The sequence below is a fragment of the Miniopterus schreibersii genome (genome assembly GCF_964146895.1).
Source record: "Miniopterus schreibersii genome assembly, chromosome: 8".
Classification (NCBI taxonomy): Eukaryota; Metazoa; Chordata; class Mammalia; order Chiroptera; family Miniopteridae; genus Miniopterus; species Miniopterus schreibersii.
Window position 1 is genome coordinate 3810842 of NC_138109.1, and position 17445 is coordinate 3828286.

General features: G+C 41.7%; 1 protein-coding gene across 7 annotated transcripts in view; it reads right to left on the reverse strand.

Annotated features, from left to right (window-relative positions):
• The window catches only part of PRDM2 (PR/SET domain 2), a 102096-nt gene that overhangs the window by 35323 nt on the left and 49328 nt on the right, over positions 1-17445 (reverse strand). Inside the window, exon 1 of one of the 7 annotated variants that reach the window (XM_081145607.1) lies at positions 4634-4731. The exons of the other annotated variants lie outside the window; for them this stretch is intronic. The gene's annotated coding sequence lies outside the window, so the exon portion shown is untranslated. Of the gene's footprint in view, positions 1-4633; positions 4732-17445 lie in introns of those variants that run through there. 7 annotated transcript variants of the gene reach the window in all.

Sequence of the window (17445 nt, forward strand, 5' to 3'; positions counted from 1 at the left end):
TTTAACCAGAATTTGCGACCCTTCTTTGCCATTTTTTAAATTCTGAGTTTGTTATGCCTGGTCGCTTTTATTTTTCAGTTTTCAGATTCAGAAGAGGTCCTAGCACCTTCCCCAAACCAGTTCCTTCTCTCCCTGCAATGCGCTCCTGAACCCGGCTGCATTACAGCCTCCAGCTGTCCTTTCTCTTTCGCAACCAGCAGCCACCTTGATCTCTGAATGTGTAGAATGACAAACTAGAAACCACCAGCAGTTTCTGGAAAATGGTATTCTCCACAACAGAGAATCACTACAGAGGAGCATAATTAACTAAAATGTAGGTAACAGATGAAAATTAAGATCAGAGACACAAAATATCATCATTGCAGAGATCGTAACGATTACAAATAGAAACATCAAATACAATATGAACCAAGTATTAATCCTAAAAAACACCACTGGATTCTGAGAAATATTTAAGAACTTCAACAAGAAAAAAGTATAAAATAATAATCAGCCATTTAATGTTAGTCTTAAGTACCATTTTAAATCCCTCATTCTTCAGTAAGGTATCGGAAGTCTTCTGCACCTATGTAAGAGCTCGTGCACTCAAACAACTTCTGAAAACACGTCAACTGTTTATTTCCAGAGGCAGCTACAATGGCCTCAGGCCTTCACTGGAACCACATCCTGGTGGGAACAGAAATAGAGGCTCCGTGGAGCAGGTAGATACAGGTGTCCAGGTGGAGGGATTATAAACCCATCCCCTCTGCAAGAGGCGAGGCTATGAAAACACGTCACACTGCAAGAATTCACCTCCCCTTTCAAGTCTTTCTCCCGTCAACAGCATGGGCGTAAATCTGATGATGACAAAGGCTCCTGAGGAATCCAGTTGTGCTTAAGGGAATCTGGATTCTAACCTTTCAACTGGTTTTCTTATCCTCATGATGACACATGCCCAGTCCATATCAGATTACCGGCAGCAAACAATGCAAATACCAGTGACTGGCTATTGACAGTAACTGCTCTAGTTCTGCACGTCATGTCTCATAAGACCCATGTCAGGGCTCCAGTGCCCTCAAGACACTTAATTCAGAGCTTATATTCAGAGAAGTTTTTTCCTGGATCAAAAACCACAACTTTGTTATAAAACATCAGTACCACCTCATGTACTCTGAACAGGCCAAGGAATCTGACCCTTTTTTACTGACCTCTTACTTGCTACTCTCTACAGGTATGAACTTTCAAAATACATATATATGGAAGTATGGTATAAACCTTCCCTCTTATGCGTGAAACTTACATGCATTAAAAAACCACACTGTAAGATTTAATATAAATACAGGTGTTGTTGTAATACAATCACTTGGAAAAGCAATTCAAAGATTTTCTGCAACCTCTCAAGCACTATAGAGGCTAGTTAGCCGGTTGTACAAAAAAAGTAAAGTGGCCTATATGTGAGCAAAGTACTAAGTGAGATTTCTAGATTTATATCATAATAAAGTACAACTTTAATAATACCATTCATTAAAATGCGCTCAGAATGGGATCACATAACTAAGAGGTAAAATACTACCTGAAGTTTTGTTCTCTGCCTAAAGTATGAGAATGCCTAGCTGATACTCAATGTCCAATATCTACTTTTGGACTCTCCAAACCTAACCAGTGAGAAGTATCCCTCCTGCCCCCAGGTGTGCTCTTTCAAATCCATACCCAGGCAACCCTGATGCCTGCATCTGCATCCTGTCCACAGGGCTCAGGAGCATCCCACCATAAGCTGCTACAGGCTGGTTACCAGCATCTCAACTGCAGCACAAGCGACACTTGTTGGGCTGTCCACGGCATTGGAGGATGCTTAGCAGCATCACTTACCTCCACCTACAAATTGCCAATGTCACCACTGCCCTTCTAGTTGTGACAAGCAAAAGTCTCCAGATGTAGCCAAATATCCCTAGAAGGTGGTGGTGGTGGTTGCTCCCCAGGTTAAGAACCACTGGGCTAAACCAATTATGGGTCACTAAAGACATAGGGGGCTCTACAGTTTATACATTTATTAGGAAATTAAAATGTATCTGAACAACACTGATAAGCCAATTCTAAAAATGAAGGGATGGAACAATTAAATTTACTGCCTAAGTGCCTTTCAGTAAACACTGATAGGCGGAGTTTATGACGGAACTGCATCTATTGGGCATCTCATCATCAGTCACTTGTGGGACGAAGATCACCTGATGCAGGAAAGGACTTTCTCTGTCTTTACCAGAGCGCCTAAAACTCCAGCTACCTAGGGCCGCACATTAGAGGTGAAGGAGCTATGGAAATCACTTGTCCTACCTGCTATTTTGCAAGAGAAATCAAAAGCCAGGGCCCCACAGGGACTATGCAGCCTATGACAAAACAGAAATTAGAACCCGGGTGTCCTGACTCAAACTGAGGTAGGCTTGGTGTCACTCACAGAGCCAAATATTGCAGTAACAGGTGGTAGAAACTGCTCCATTTCCTTAAATCAGTACATTTTTTCCTGATACTTGGTTTCTGTCCTATAAAATCAAATTAAAATAAAAAACAAGCCCATTACCAAAAATAACCTGAATGCCAACTTTTACAAAGGGGAGAGGGGCCTGGCTGGTTTCTATCTGCGAGAGCTGGGGCAGCAGAGCCACTGGGAGGCTGGTAAGCACACATGTGAACTCACCATCCGGCTCCTTGACGGGTCCTACATAAGGCTACTGCCAGCTGGTGCTCCACCTGCTCTAAACAGGGAAGATACAGGAGTGAAGTGCAAGGAGACTGGTGTGGGGACCAACACAGAGCCTAATGGGGCACAGGACAAAGCTGTGTGCTCACACACAAGGAGAAGCACACACACAGACAAGGACAACGAATGAAACAGAGGAAACAGCAGGTGCCTACTGCGTCAAGGTTCTCACCAAAAACCAAAAATAAAATCATCTGTGTGCTCGCAGTTGGGATGGGATATGGATACTTACTCTCAGGCCTGTGCCAAGCCCATGCTGTAAAACTGGCGCTCTTACCATTTAAGCACCACTCTGCTCAAGACCCAAAAGTCTCAACCCAGGCCTCTCATTTTACAGAGACACCCAAGGACAAGAGATGTGAAGTCATCTGCCCAAGGCCACACAGCTAAATTAGCTCTAACGTCAGAATGAACACCCATGAATGCTGCTGCTGAAAGTGCTCCTTCTGTTATACTTATTTCTTAAGAACAAAAATGGCATAGTAAGTATACCACATTCCTTAGAAAGCACTTTATCACCATTCTTTCACTCAGTTTCAAGGACAAATGAAGTGGTATAAAGACTTCCACTGCACTAACAGAAAAGGAGCGATCAAACTGGAATGCAGATTGTTTCTATCTCAATTTTAGCTTATACCAGAAACGAGTATCAATCGACAGCACAGAGCCCCAATCTGAGCAAATATGATTCACCGTTAAATATTATCAATAGAACTGGATTTCCTAGTGAAATAGCAGTCACAGAGAGAAATTCGACAGCCATAGCGATGGCTTTTAAAGTGAGGCATTGTCCTGCTGGGGCTTGGATGCGAGATGCAAAACCAAAACTGCCTAAAATGTCACATGAGTAAGTTCCGAACTACACGTTGTACTCTTCCAATAAAGTGAACAGACACTAGGAAATTCTAAAGAATATTTCACTTGAAAAATGTTCAGGCCTCAGAGAGAATGCAAATTCTAGAAGGCTGGCTCAAGTTACATTAAAAATTCAATGCAACAGTGAAGGCTCATGCATTCGGTGATCTAAAGGAATTTAGAACCATATGTAACTCTACATTGGCTGCCTCCTCACTGGGGAGCTACTCAACTCTGAAGTATAAAATCAGAATTCAGTATCAGCAGATCTATGCAATCTTTGGAGAGCTCACCATCTTACTCAGATACACAGTTGATTCCAAACCTGGAGAGAGCCCATCAGTGAGAACTGTACTACTGTACCTCGAAAGGCCATCAGGGGAATGAATGGGCAGCCTGAACAGGGAACGGCACAAACTACCTGTGATCCCAGCACTGGACTTTCATCCCCTCCACTTCCCATGGTTACCTCTGACCTCATCATTACAAAACTCAAAGTGTCTTCAGCCTTATTGACCCCAAGTTTCTCCTTCACGTTTGACAGTTTGATGGGTCTTACATTCTTTTTTTTTGGGGGGGGGGGGCGCGGAGGGGAGTCCCTCACAGGAATGGAAGATTGAAAGCATGCTTTCACAAGAGAAGAAAGCCTTCAGCCAAGCATTCTGCCAAGCTCAGGGGACAGACCGAGAGCACAGAAGAGACACAAATGACAGAATTGAGGAGCTATATTAAAAGGTGGAAGAAGAAGCCTAAGATTTGGAGGAACCTTAAAGATGGTCTCAGTCGGCTTCCCCAAATTCACACACACACCTTTCTGAGCTCTATCTCATTACATGAACTGACTAAAATCTAACTAAGTTTGTAGCAAAACTGGGACTTTTATTCCCATCAGTTCATCCACATTATTCTATCCACTGTGTTCTAGCAGCCTTGTGAGTGACACTTGCTGGGTTCTAATTTCACCCGTAAAAAAAGAATTAACAGTGCTGCCTGCATTTCAGGCACGTTTGAGAAATTCATCATAAACATTTAGCCGTCACCCACCTCTTTGAATGTGTGCAAGGTGAGGGTGATTTCCGTGAAAGTGGGCCAGCGTGGCACTGATTTCAGCCCTAGAGGCGTCTGGTTTTGAGAGCGAAGTCAGAGTTCTGAAAGCAAATGAAAAGCTCAACTGGGGGAAAAGCATGAAGTTCATGCTAATGAATTTTTATAGGATTAAAAAAAGAAAAGGGAAAAAAACAAGCTCTCTAACAGATCAAGGAAAGGGAATCAGAGCTGAGAGCTTCAAGAACGGCCAGGATGATGTCATGTGGTCAGAGCTGGGCCTCAGCTGTATTTTCTACTGGTGGTGGTTTTGACATTCTGCAGTTGATGTGACGAGTACAGAGAAGCTGGAAACATATAAAACTAAATTTTCCACAATGAATTTAGGGTTCATTTCAGTAATTTCCATATCCTTAACGTATGCTTTCAAAATCCCGGAAGTCATCAAAAGTCAATGGCAGGACAACCGGGAAACAATAAGACCAGTGCGTCAGACACTGCAACCAGAAAGGCTTCCGCAAAGGTCAAAGGTTACACACCGGGCTGTGTTTATCAGATGATCAGAAGTGGCCTTACAAATGGCCAAGGTGTCAGTGGGTGAACAGGCTACTTGGGGTCTTAGCCCATTGGTCCACAGTGTTTGAAAGGGAGAAATCCGAAGCAGTAAGATGCTCTAACAGTTGATTTTTATGAACATAATACGCTATATGTCTCCTACAGATTTCTTTTACACATAAAATGACTCTGAATGTACCTGATGGTAACAAATACTGTTAAGCTTCTTAGGCATAATTTCAAATCTTCTTTGTAAATTCGCCAAGAGCTGTCTGTAACCTGGAGGCAAATTATAAAAATAAAACCTCTTTGGTTTTAAGTTGGTCATGGTATTAAAACAGGACTCTAGGCTTTGCTTCCAACAGAAACAATGGAAAAGTTCTGGAGACTCGGGAGCTGCAGATCACAGTATGAATTCCTGGAATGCTTGGGTCCTGCCAGGGGGTGCACTGCCTTTGCAGCCAGGGCTCCTCCAATGTCAGGCTGATGGGAAACCAGCAAAGAGCACATCTGAAGGGACCTCTTAGTTTCTCTAAAAAAGGCTTTTAGTGGCTCTGACTGGATAATTCCAAATACCAGAAATAAACTTTTGTAAATTCAAGTTTTAAAAGCATTAAATTTCTTTACATTCTTTGGTACCTCAAAATATCTAGTGGCATAAACAAAACTATTTTAGAGACTAATTAAACACCTCTGCAACTTAAACTGCTACTCTGTTCTGTTTTTAAATTATTTTAATTTCTAGGGTCCTTCTCGTGAATTTTCAGGAGCCTTTATTTTACAGGGAAAAACACATACCTGAAGTCTGAAATCTTACATATAAAAAGTGAACTGGAGACTACAGCATAAAGAACTTAACTCAAGTTCAGGTATTAGTCACCTGGGGCCAAACAAACCAGGACTGGGCTGAGCAGGGATGTGGTTACAAGTGCCTGGCAACCCCCTAAAACAGAGTGGATGGTCACACCCTAGAGAACTGTCTCAGCTAAAAGGAAAGGTGTTTTTTTTCTCTCAAGGCCCATGATAAATTTTACAATACTATATCCTGATGAATTAACTACAAAATTTAGTTTTAAAATATTTTCAGGAAATAAAATCTAGATAGAAATCAGAGTCAAGACACAATTACAACACTTAAAATTCATTGTTTACATTTGTTTACAGAAATGCTCATAGGAACAATGGTCAAAGCACATCACTCAATAAAATCAGTCTATGGTTTATCCATCAATGTAAACTGAGAGGATCTATATTAAAATGTGGGCAGATGGCTCCCACTGATGTGATTACTGATGAGGGTATAATACCCGTTTCCCTGTCTGTATTTTCTAATTTTTCTAGATGAACAACTGCTTACACCATGCAAAAAGATAAGGTTTTTTTCTAAACTATACCTACAGAAGCAAAATTAGTGAGGCAACTGAAAATGTTTCTTTGGGTTGAGATGAACATATGTAATTTTATAAAGTACAATTTGGAAAAGGCCTCAACGTTCTTCTTTGCCTGCACAGTAAAAGGTCTTGCTGACGTGCTTCTCTGTTTGCCAACTCCTACCTGTACACCCCAGTATAAGTGTCCAGAATAAAGCACTATCCCCAGAAACACCAAATCCACAGACACACAGCTATAAAGATTTAAAAGGGATTTAAAATATTCATAAGAGACATTATTAAATAGTCAAAACTGCTGAGGCATTCAATTTACCACTGTTAGCTTTTGGTGTACATCCTTCGACTCTTTTTCCTGTGCACAGAATTACTTCAAACAAAAAATTAACGTCTCCTTGTGACGAATCACATACCTCCTATTCTTGTTTCACTGCATTTGGTTATTATACCCATCATTATTTAAATCAGAAATCTAATTTAAACAATCTTACTGAGTGCCTCCCAGGTATAAGCTGAGGGTCAATGTTTTGGTAGTGATCACCACGAGAGTACTGGTCATTAGCTTTTATTTTGCTTCTCCTAAAACGCAAAAATTAGACAATGGCATTTGAATATGCCACATTTTGACAGATATTTAAGAAATTTGTTTATAAAAATAAGAGAATTTGCAGAGATACTAAAATCCCTAATTTAAATCCCTTGGATCTACAGTGAAATGACACTTTCATTCCAGGATAATTTTTAAGGCTCTTTGTGAGGATTGCTAAGTGATCTCATCCCCTTCTGTCCAAGCCCCCTCAGCTGTCCTCCAGTCCCTTTCCCCCTGCAGATGTGCCTCTATCTGAGCTCATGGACTGAAAAGCATCACTCGCTGCTCCAGCAGAAAGAGCTTGGCCCGCTCCAGGCTGACGCATGCGCACTAGCATGTGACACTAGCACAAATTCGCCAACTCCAACAAACTCCAAACTGCAAAGGCATCTTTCAGACTCAAGAAGCAGAGGAGAAACTAAAATGTATTCTCATAAAGTAATTATTTTTTAAATCATGATTTACATTTATATTCAATTTCAAATTTGTTTCTTATTGATGTGCCCCTAAAAGCAAACTCCTACTAGCCTATTTAACACTACATTTTTCTCTTTGATGTACCAGCCTATATCAAGCTACAGTATTATTCAAATTTAGCCCAAGCTACCTACTTTTGTAGATTAAAAATTTTTTTCCTCTACGTGCTTTGTAAAGTTTCTGGAAGAATGGTGAAGTATAAATATTTTGATAATTTTTCTTGGGTGCTTGTTATCTACAAGGCTCTTTGTTAAGAGCTATAGGGAATTCATGTATTTTATTACAAAGATGTCTGCCCCGAAGGAATTTAAAATTGAAGTTATATATCTAACTTAGTAAAAAACAGGCAAGGCTCTTTGAGGAAATGCCCTACTAATGTCAACAAGAAGCAAATTTTGAGTAGAAAAAATGTTCCAGAGAATCTGTATTTCATTAAAAACATTTTTTAAAGGGAAGGGAAAAAAGGAGGGAGGGAGGGACGGAGCAGGCCAGAGGGCAGAGGGAGGAAGGGAGAGAGAGGCACACAGAGTGATCTACAGAAAGAGAGAGGGTGACATGAACAGCCACGCAGAGGCAGGTAGAGCAGAACGCTCAGGGAGTCTGCTGAGGGAGCTACAAGCCGTGGCCCTCAGGAGCACAGCCATGGACCTCCAGCTTTTCCAACAGGCTCCAGCACTGAGATCGCAACCTTGTAGAAACACAAAGTCTCATTCAGTGCAAGGCTCCAAGGATTAGCCCATTGCCCTGCCTTCATGTTTCTCTCTTGTCAGTATGGGGGTAAAATAATGCCCCCAGGGAAGAAGGGCTCACAAAGGACTAGAGTTTGAAATACAGCTTTCTCCCAGGCCAGTGCCCACACTGGGAGGAAGGGTCTCACTCTCAATCTAGTCACTCATTTCAACTGCTCCCCAAAGGTTCCTGTGACCCCACAGGTCACACATCTTCCCTGCAAAGAGCTGACTCCAACTAAGTGACACTCCTGGAGTGGGCTCACCTCTCCTTCCCCGGTGTTGGGGTGGCACTCTGAATCATATAGGTCCTCAAAGGACAGAAGACCACAAAACTGAAATTCAAAAAACTGAAACTATATTGTGCAACCATGGGCCATTGACTGGGTCAGTGAGAAATAATCCTGCTCAGGGCAGATGGGAGCTACGACCCACGCTGGTGATCACTGCTCCTCCCGTCGTGGGGAGGAGAAAATGAGGTGACATGCGCAAGGAACCTGCGCAGAGCCCGACACGCTCAAGACACGGAACCAACTGTCAGGATTAACCACAGCAGATTCTACCCGGCACAGTACAGAAACCCCACGCCTACGAGCCTGAATTGTCAGCATACGCTCCTTCTTATAAGACAATGGCATTCTGCTTCCACTAACAGCCCCGAATTCACCCATTTGTTTTGATCATTTGCTCTACATCAATTCACATGATCCCACCCAGGTATCAGTATGGAAACGTACAATCCAATGAGGAAGGTTGAACCGAGAGAAGAGAGCATGCTGGCAAACACTAATGATCCCATCGATATATATTAATGCTCCAACAGCAAAAGTTGTGAATATATTTCACTTTTAGTCTGTAACCCACTAATTTTATTGCTGTCTCTGCTTTATTTTTAAAATTAAACAAATGAGTTCATACTTTAGTGGTTCCTAATCTTTTCGGGAGGAAACCTTAGACCCCTTTGAAAATCAGATAACACCCAATGCTCCTCTCCCCCGACAGTCACAAATAGACATTACCACAAAACGTGGGGGGCTCAGGGACCTCCTGGTGCTATTATTACACAGTGTCAGTGGTGAGTTCATGTAAATACGTGTATCAAAGGGAGTATGTGATACCTGAAAAAACCAACAACCCTGACTCCTCAGATTGCTCAATAAGAATGGTGCACAAATAATCAGGACATCTGTTTCCTTAAAACTGGCATTGTCAAAAGAAAATGAATCTTTCACATTTTTTCCCTGACTTCACATCCAGAAAGATGTAAGCTGACAGATTTTCTCATCTGTCCCATAGAGCACTGAAATTGCTCCTGCACAGTGACTTTCAAGGCTGTCTGATAATTTAATATCGAAGAAAATGTATCTAAAATTCACCCAAAATGTCCCCTAACACTTGGTGGTAACAGTAGAGTAGAGCCGCTCTGAGAGGCTTGGACCACATCAAGGAAAGACAGAAAACCAGGAAGACAACAAAACACTCTTCATCTGGGCAGCAAGCAAATAGTGAAACATGAGGTCTCTAATCTGCCAGCCTATACGCACCAGTGTCCTAGTTTGGGTAACCAGTGAAAACAAGACAGCTTTTAAGGAAGAAGCAGGTCTCTAGCATCTGAGGAGTTCTCTAGTACCGGGCGTGTATCTAGTTGCAGCTCGAAAACAGCTCTGTACTCTTACCTAACCTGCAATCTACTCTAGGTCACCAAAGCTAACTACAGGGATTTTTAAAGGACATGTTAGAAGATAATGAAACTGCTCATTTTTAAAATCCAGAAGTACCACAATAAGCTAATGGACAGGCAGAGTTACCACAGTTACCATTCGCTGATGCCCCGCAATGACAATGGAACAGACCAAGATTGGTGTGCCACACATTCCCAGGAGCCTCTCGCTCTGGGCTCGCAGCAACTCTACAGGTAGGTCTCCTCTCCATCTTACAGACAGGTAAACTGAAGATCAAAACACCTAGAGTAACCTGTCCAAAGTCATGCTGCTACTGATTGCTGTGTTTGAACTGGGGTTTGAATCTGGCCTCGAAATTCCAAGGTATGTCCCAGCATGATACAGTGAAGTCCATGTACTGTACACTTCCCAGAATCCAGGACAGTTGGGTCAGCAATGTTTCCCTTCTCTCCTCCACCCAACATAACACACATTTCAGGATCATTTTAAAATAGTTACCCTTTGCAAAGTACTAATCAGGTTATGTTGAATACAGAAGCAATAGTGAAGCCCCAGCAGCATACTTCCACCCCACTAAAAAAAAAAACAAAAAAAAAACCTTTGGGGAGTTCTTTACTTGTTTTTATTGAAGTTGGGGTTGAAGGGATTACAACAATCGTTCACTATCAAAACAAAGTTCACCAATTCCATGGATTTTTTGACAGTTGTCCCTGAGATTTAGAAGACCTCTCTCAAAAACTGAAGAGTCGGAACAGTTAAGCATCACCTTTTCTTGATTTAATATTTTCTACATGAACTTAATTTACCTTGATACACAGACAGTGATTTACATCATTTCCTACCCTGGATTCCTGAATGTATCACTTTGATAGAATCAAAACTGCAAACAGGCGCTTATTAAACTTACCACTCTCAAGCGTGCTCACTATCAAACACCCTACGATCACGCCCAGTGAGAAAAGGGCACTTCCTGTGGAAATGCATGGACAGCTAGTAAAACGTCCTAAAACAAGCAAATCTGGACTCTAAAACCCTTGCTCAAAATTCCAACCAGGAGTAAGCTACTGACAGTCACTCCTCTTTATTATTATTTTTGGGTGCCAGTGAGAAGGAAATTGTAATTTCAACTTCAGCGTTAATCCTACAAAAATTATAATCCAAAACGTGTAAATAGATGAGAAGACTGTTCCATGTGCACAAAAATCAAAACTGCAACTAACCAGCTCCTGCTGCCTGCACCGTAAACCTGGCAGAGATGACGAGAAGACAGTTCTCCACTGAGGCCAAGTTAACTTGCTCACAGAAGGTACTGAGAAAGGAGGTGGAAGCCCTCGGTCCTCCCGGGGACCTTGGACGTTCTGCTTAAAGTCAGTAGTCACTTTAGTCCATGGAGAAACAGGGTCTGATAATCATACATTAAAAATAAAAAATAGAATGGCGGAAGACTGGACTGTAAGGTACACTGACACTATCCTGGGACCAAACCGGATTTACAACTAAAATATAGAAAAACAATCCTGAACAATCAACTGCAACTGCAGACGAGCTAGAGAGCACCCTCCTAACCAAGGAGGAAAAGAGAAGACTGCATAGAGACTGGTAGGAAGTGTAGAGGCATGAGAGAGCTGGCCAGGCTCCCATGGGCAGCAGCTAAAGGTCTCGAAGGAGATCTCAGCTGTGGGGGGTTCCCACTGAGGACTCTAGAGTCTAAACCCCAGGCTGGCTCCCCAGTCCAGAGCACCAGAGCTGAGACAGGTGCCCCGTAACATCTGGCTGTGAAAAGCAGCCAGGTTTCTATCCTCTAGGGAGAGACGGCTAGAAATGCAGGTCCCCTCTTAAAGAGCCAAGGCACAAAGTTTCATGTGCAGCCACTCACCTTGGGGTCCAGCAGAGGGAGGGCGGAATGGACTGGAGCTGTGTAAGAAGAATCTAGGGCTGCGGGCTCTGGAGACAGAGCTAAGAGGGCACCCCTCTGGATTCCTGTGCAAAGTCATTCCCCCATACTGCAGAGAAAATCATCTCAGGCAGACATTTACCTTCCAAGCAGCTTTTGCCCAAGAGAGAAGCAATTGCCCCACCCTGCTGGAAAGCCTCTTGCCCTACCCAAAGGAGTTTCTACAGCCTGAGGCTCATTAAGAGAATCAGATTAATCAGCCTGCAGCCAGAGGCAGACCTCAGAGTGTTTTGAGTTTTTATCTGAACTGCTTCTGGACCCAAGTCTTGAAAAAGCAGACTTTGGTGTGCATCTTGGTCCTGTCCAATCACACCCAGCCACAGGACAGGAGACCTCAAGCCCAGGGTTGTTGATAGCTCCAAACGGGGTACTCAGGGCTAGTCACAAATAGGATCTGACATTGGCCTGCACCAGAGACCCTCCAAAAAGTATGAGAGTCCTAGCTGATCTAATACATAGAAACAAATCCAAACACGCAGCCAAAATGGGGAGACCAAAAAACAAGCCCCAAATGAAAGAACAAGAGAAGTCCCCAGAAATAGAGCCAAATGAAATAGAGACAAGCAATCTATCAGATATAGAGTTCAGAACACTGATTGTAAGGATGCTCAACAGCATGAAAAAAGATGTGGAAACTATGAATGAAATTAAAACTGACGTAGCAGAAATAAAGAATACATTGGAAGGCATAAACAGCAGATTAGAGGAAGCTGAGAATCAGATCAGTGAATTAGAAGACAGGGTAGAAACAATCACTCAATCAGAGACCCAAAGAGAAAAAACAATTCAAAAACACGACAATCTAAGGGAGCTGTGGGACAACATGCAACGTAACAATATTTGCATCATAGGATCGCCAGAGGAGGTCGAAAGTAAGCATGGGTTAGAGAACATGTTTGATGAAATAATGGCAGAAAACTTCCCTAACCTGCTCAAGGAAAAAGTCACACAAGTTCAGGGTGCGTAGAGAATCCCAAACAAGAAGAATCCAAAGAGGCCCACGCCCAGACACATCATAATGAAAATGCCAAAAATTCAAGACAAAGAGAGACTATTAAAGGCAGCAAGAGAAAAGCAATGTTACTTACAAAGGAGCTCCCATAAGGCTGTCAGCTGACTTCTCATCAGAAACTCTATAGGCCAGAAGGGAATGGCATGGAGTATCCAAGGTAATGCAAAAAAGGATCTGAAACCAAGACTACTCTATCCAGCAAGGCTATCATTCAAAATAGATGGTGAAATAAAGAGCTTCCCAGATAAAAAAAAAAGGCTAAAGGAGTTTATCACCACCAAACCAGCATTGCAGGAAATGTTAAAGGGACTGCTGTAATCAGAAGTAGAAATAGCCTGGCCGGGCGTGGCTCAGCAGTTGAGCGTCGACCTGGTATCCAGGCTATCGGGGTTCGATTCCCGGTCAGGGCACATGCCCGGGTTGTGGGCTCGATCAATGGCTCTCTCAACATTGACGTTTCTCTCTCTCTCTCTCTCTCTCCCTCTCCTTTCCTCTCTCTGAAATCAATAAAGATATATTTAAAAAAAAAAAAAAAAAGTAGAAATAGAAGCACTGCAAGAAATATTAAAGTGACTGCTGTAATAAGAAATAGAGAAACATAGGCATAAAGAATTAAAATGGCAATAAATAAGGACCTATCAATAATAACCTTAAGGAGTTTGAGAGATTGACAACAATACAGTCATAGTCGGGAACTTTAACATCCCACTGACTTCACTGGATAGATCTTCTAAGCAAAAAGTCAACACAGAAATAATGACTCTAAATGGCACACTAGATTAGATGGATTTAATTGATATTTACAGAACATTTCAAGCCAAAGCTGTGGAATATACATTCCTCTCAAGTGCACATGGGTCACCTCAAAGATAGAACATGTTAGGACACAAAACAAGTCTCTAGGAGTTCAAGAAGAGTGAAATTGTAACAAGTATCTCAGGTCACAATGGCATGAAATTAGAAATCAACTAAGTAAAAACATTCAAAATCATTCAAACACATGGAGGCTAAATAACTTGTTATTAAACAATGAATGGGTTACCAATAAGATCAATAAAGAAATAAAAAACTTCCTGGAAACAAATGAAAATGAACACATTTTGTTATGACAACCTCAAATCTATTGGACACAGCGAAAGCAGTCCCAAGAGGGAAGTTCACAGCACTACAGGCATCCCTCAAAAAGCCACAAAAAGTTTTAGTAAACTATCTAACCCTACAACTTAAAGAATTAGAAAGCTTCCCTGTGAAGCTGTCTGGACCAGGACTTTTGTTTTCTGGGAGGTTTTTTATTGCTGCTTCAATTTCATCAGTTGTTATTGGCCTATTTAGGTTTTCTGATTCTTCCTGATTCAGTTTTACAGGATCTCACTCACATGTGGAATCTAATAAACAAAACAGACTGAGGAACGAAATAGATCCAGAGGCACAGAAGCATGGAACAGATTGAGGGATCTCAGTGGGAAGGCACGGGTGGGGGAGTGGGTGGGGAGAGATTAATCAAAGAACTTATATGCATATATGCACAGCCCATGGACACAGGCAATAGTGTGGTGAAGGCCGGGGGGGGGGGGGGATGGAGGGGACCAATGGGGGAAAAGGGGGATATCTGTAATACTTTCAACAATAAATTTTTAAAAAATAAAATATAAAAATAAAAATGCAACTGAAAAACAAAAACACAAAAACAATACAGCCAGCAGAGCCAGAGAGGCATATTTTATCCCTCAAATTGGCAAGAGAGTGCAAACTGACCGGAAGAAGCCCAACAGCGGAAAGAGTACCAAAGCTCAGAAATGGCCTTGCTGCCCATTCTAGACCATATTACGACTTCAGACACAGCCCATAATTCGATTCACAGGCTCTAAACATGGGTGAACAAACCAGTCTGCCTTCATTTTTGTGGCACGTGATGTCTTAGGAAACCTACAAAAGACTACATCAGGAGTTAGGATTCTAAGTGCAAGAGGAAAGGCAGTTTTTATCACTGTAGCTTCACAGAAATAAAGTGGGGGGGAAGGGGGGTGGATTTTACCTAAATTGTATTTACTGCTTTTCTTTTTAACCAAAGCAAAGATAATCCTCTGCAACTGTACATAACTAGCAACAAAGCTGATTCACGAAGGGTGAAATTAGGTTCTGGTCATTCAGACACTGATTAAACTAAAACAAACCACACAGAAGTCAAAGTTTTGGAAAGTATCAAATTAGCAAGGATTTTAGATGTCATAATCTTATTTCAGAAACTGGTATTTGTGTATACCACACACATACAGTATCATTATTTTATCATTAGAAAAAAATCTCTTGCCTCTGAAAATATTCAAATATTCTTTGTATATTAAAAATAAATGTATTAACCAATACATAACATTCAAAATAACTATATAACATTTACCATGTTAAAACTTCCATCAAAAAATACTTAAATTTCAGGGTCACAACCACAAAAATAGGAAGAGGAAAGAGCTATAACAAATGCTACGGAACGCTGAAAATTTTCTAGTCTCTTACCCACAATCCTGCAGGACTTTAATTCTTAATATATGCACCAAGTTTTTAACCTTTTAAACAAGCTTACTGCTTCATAATTTATAGAGAAAAGGGTAGAAAAGAAAGGAAAATGCCTAACAAATCTGGAAGATGAAAACATTACTAAAGGAGCGGTCTGTCTCGCCTATCATGTGTTTGAGGCAGGGAGGTGCAATATTAAGGACTTACTAAATCTTTAAGAAACAACTGAATAAAGTCCTCTCAGTAAAAGTCTCAGGTAGAAAAGGCCGTTTTACATTTTGTTACAAATTCGAGAAGTTTTAAAAATTTTATAAACACATACATATTCTATAAACTCTATGGTGAACTAAGTGCAATTAAGAAAGCAAGCCCCGCCCTCGTTAGGAAAATTCAAGTGCACGCAGGCAGGTCGGGGCAACTCCTTCTCCTTCTCGCTGCCTTTCGTGCTTTTCTCAGGAATGAGTCAAGTCGCTAGAATAGGCAGCTTTACCAGCAAACAAAACCTCTGAAGGGGGTGCTTCAGGCAGTTCCACTGAGTTCCTCTTACAGAAAAAAGGAAAAAATAAAAAGCTACCCCCCCAAATAAGCATGCGACAAAACAAAAAACAAATGAACAACATCCCCACCTCCTACTGAAGGCGGTAAGAGAAACCACTAACAAGCATGATTTAACTCAACTATATCCACCAACATCAGAACTGCACTTACAGTTTCTAGATTTAAATTTTAGTGTATGTTAATTAAAAAACATGTTCACGACCCATAAAACTCAGTGTATGAAAACATTAAAAATTATATATATTCAGCCATTCTCAACAAAAATGCCGGTGCAGAGGAAGAAGCCAAGAGCCATGGGGGTCTTCAAGTCATCACTAGGATGACTGAGGGAGCCCCGCGTCCCAGCCCCAACCCCTACCAGTCACCCTGCAGAGGCAGAGGGGTCAGGCAAAGGCAGTGTCTCACTATGTTCTTGTGGTCTCTCAACTGATTTTAAAAATAATATAAACTTAAGAGAAATAAAATAGTCATAAGAAGCTCAAACAGACAAATGTTATAAGAAACACTTAAACAACAGCCAGCAAGGAATAAAATGTAATCTTTCAATATTTTCAGAAACTGCTTGAGGTGCTCAAAGGAATATAACGCATCTATTCAGTCCATAAGCCCCCAAAGCAAGAGTAACTGCAGGCACCAGGTCTCACCGTAGCTCGGCTTTCCAGCGCCGCCGCTGCCACCTAGTCACGCCACATGGCCGTACTATTTAGGATTAAAGTGGGCGATTCTGAAGTAGTGGAAATTCACCTTGGCTAACAAGCTAAGCCTTATAAAACACTGCTACTTACTCGTGTAACTGTTCTACTTAGAAACATTAGAATAAAAACTTGGACTTAGGTAAAGTCAAGTAATTTAGTAGCTGGGTGAACCTGGGCAAACCACATGACCCCTCTGAGCATCAGTTTTCTCACCGAGAGAGGGCAATGATCTCAACGGTCGCGGCTTTGCAGGGCCACTGGGGGGATCAGCAATGATGTACAGATACTCCTCGACTTATGATGGGGTCATGTCCTGATCAACCCACTTTATGAGGAAAATACTGTAGTCGAGAATGCATTCAAACTGCCGAACACTATGGCTTAGCCTAGCTAGTTTCTAGTGAATGCATATCACTTCTGCACCATTGTAGATCAAAAAATTTGAACTGAGACCATGGTAAGTTGGGCATGGTCCCTATACGGAGCACCAAGCACCATGCTAGGCTCTTGTGCAATGAGTTGAAGAAACAAGAGCACCTGCCATCAGGGTCATCAACAGAAAGCAGTGACTCGTCACGACATGTGTAAATAAAAGTCAAATTCTGAGATATGTCCACATGAAAACACATCGTAGTGAACAAATTCAGCCAAGTACTCGTG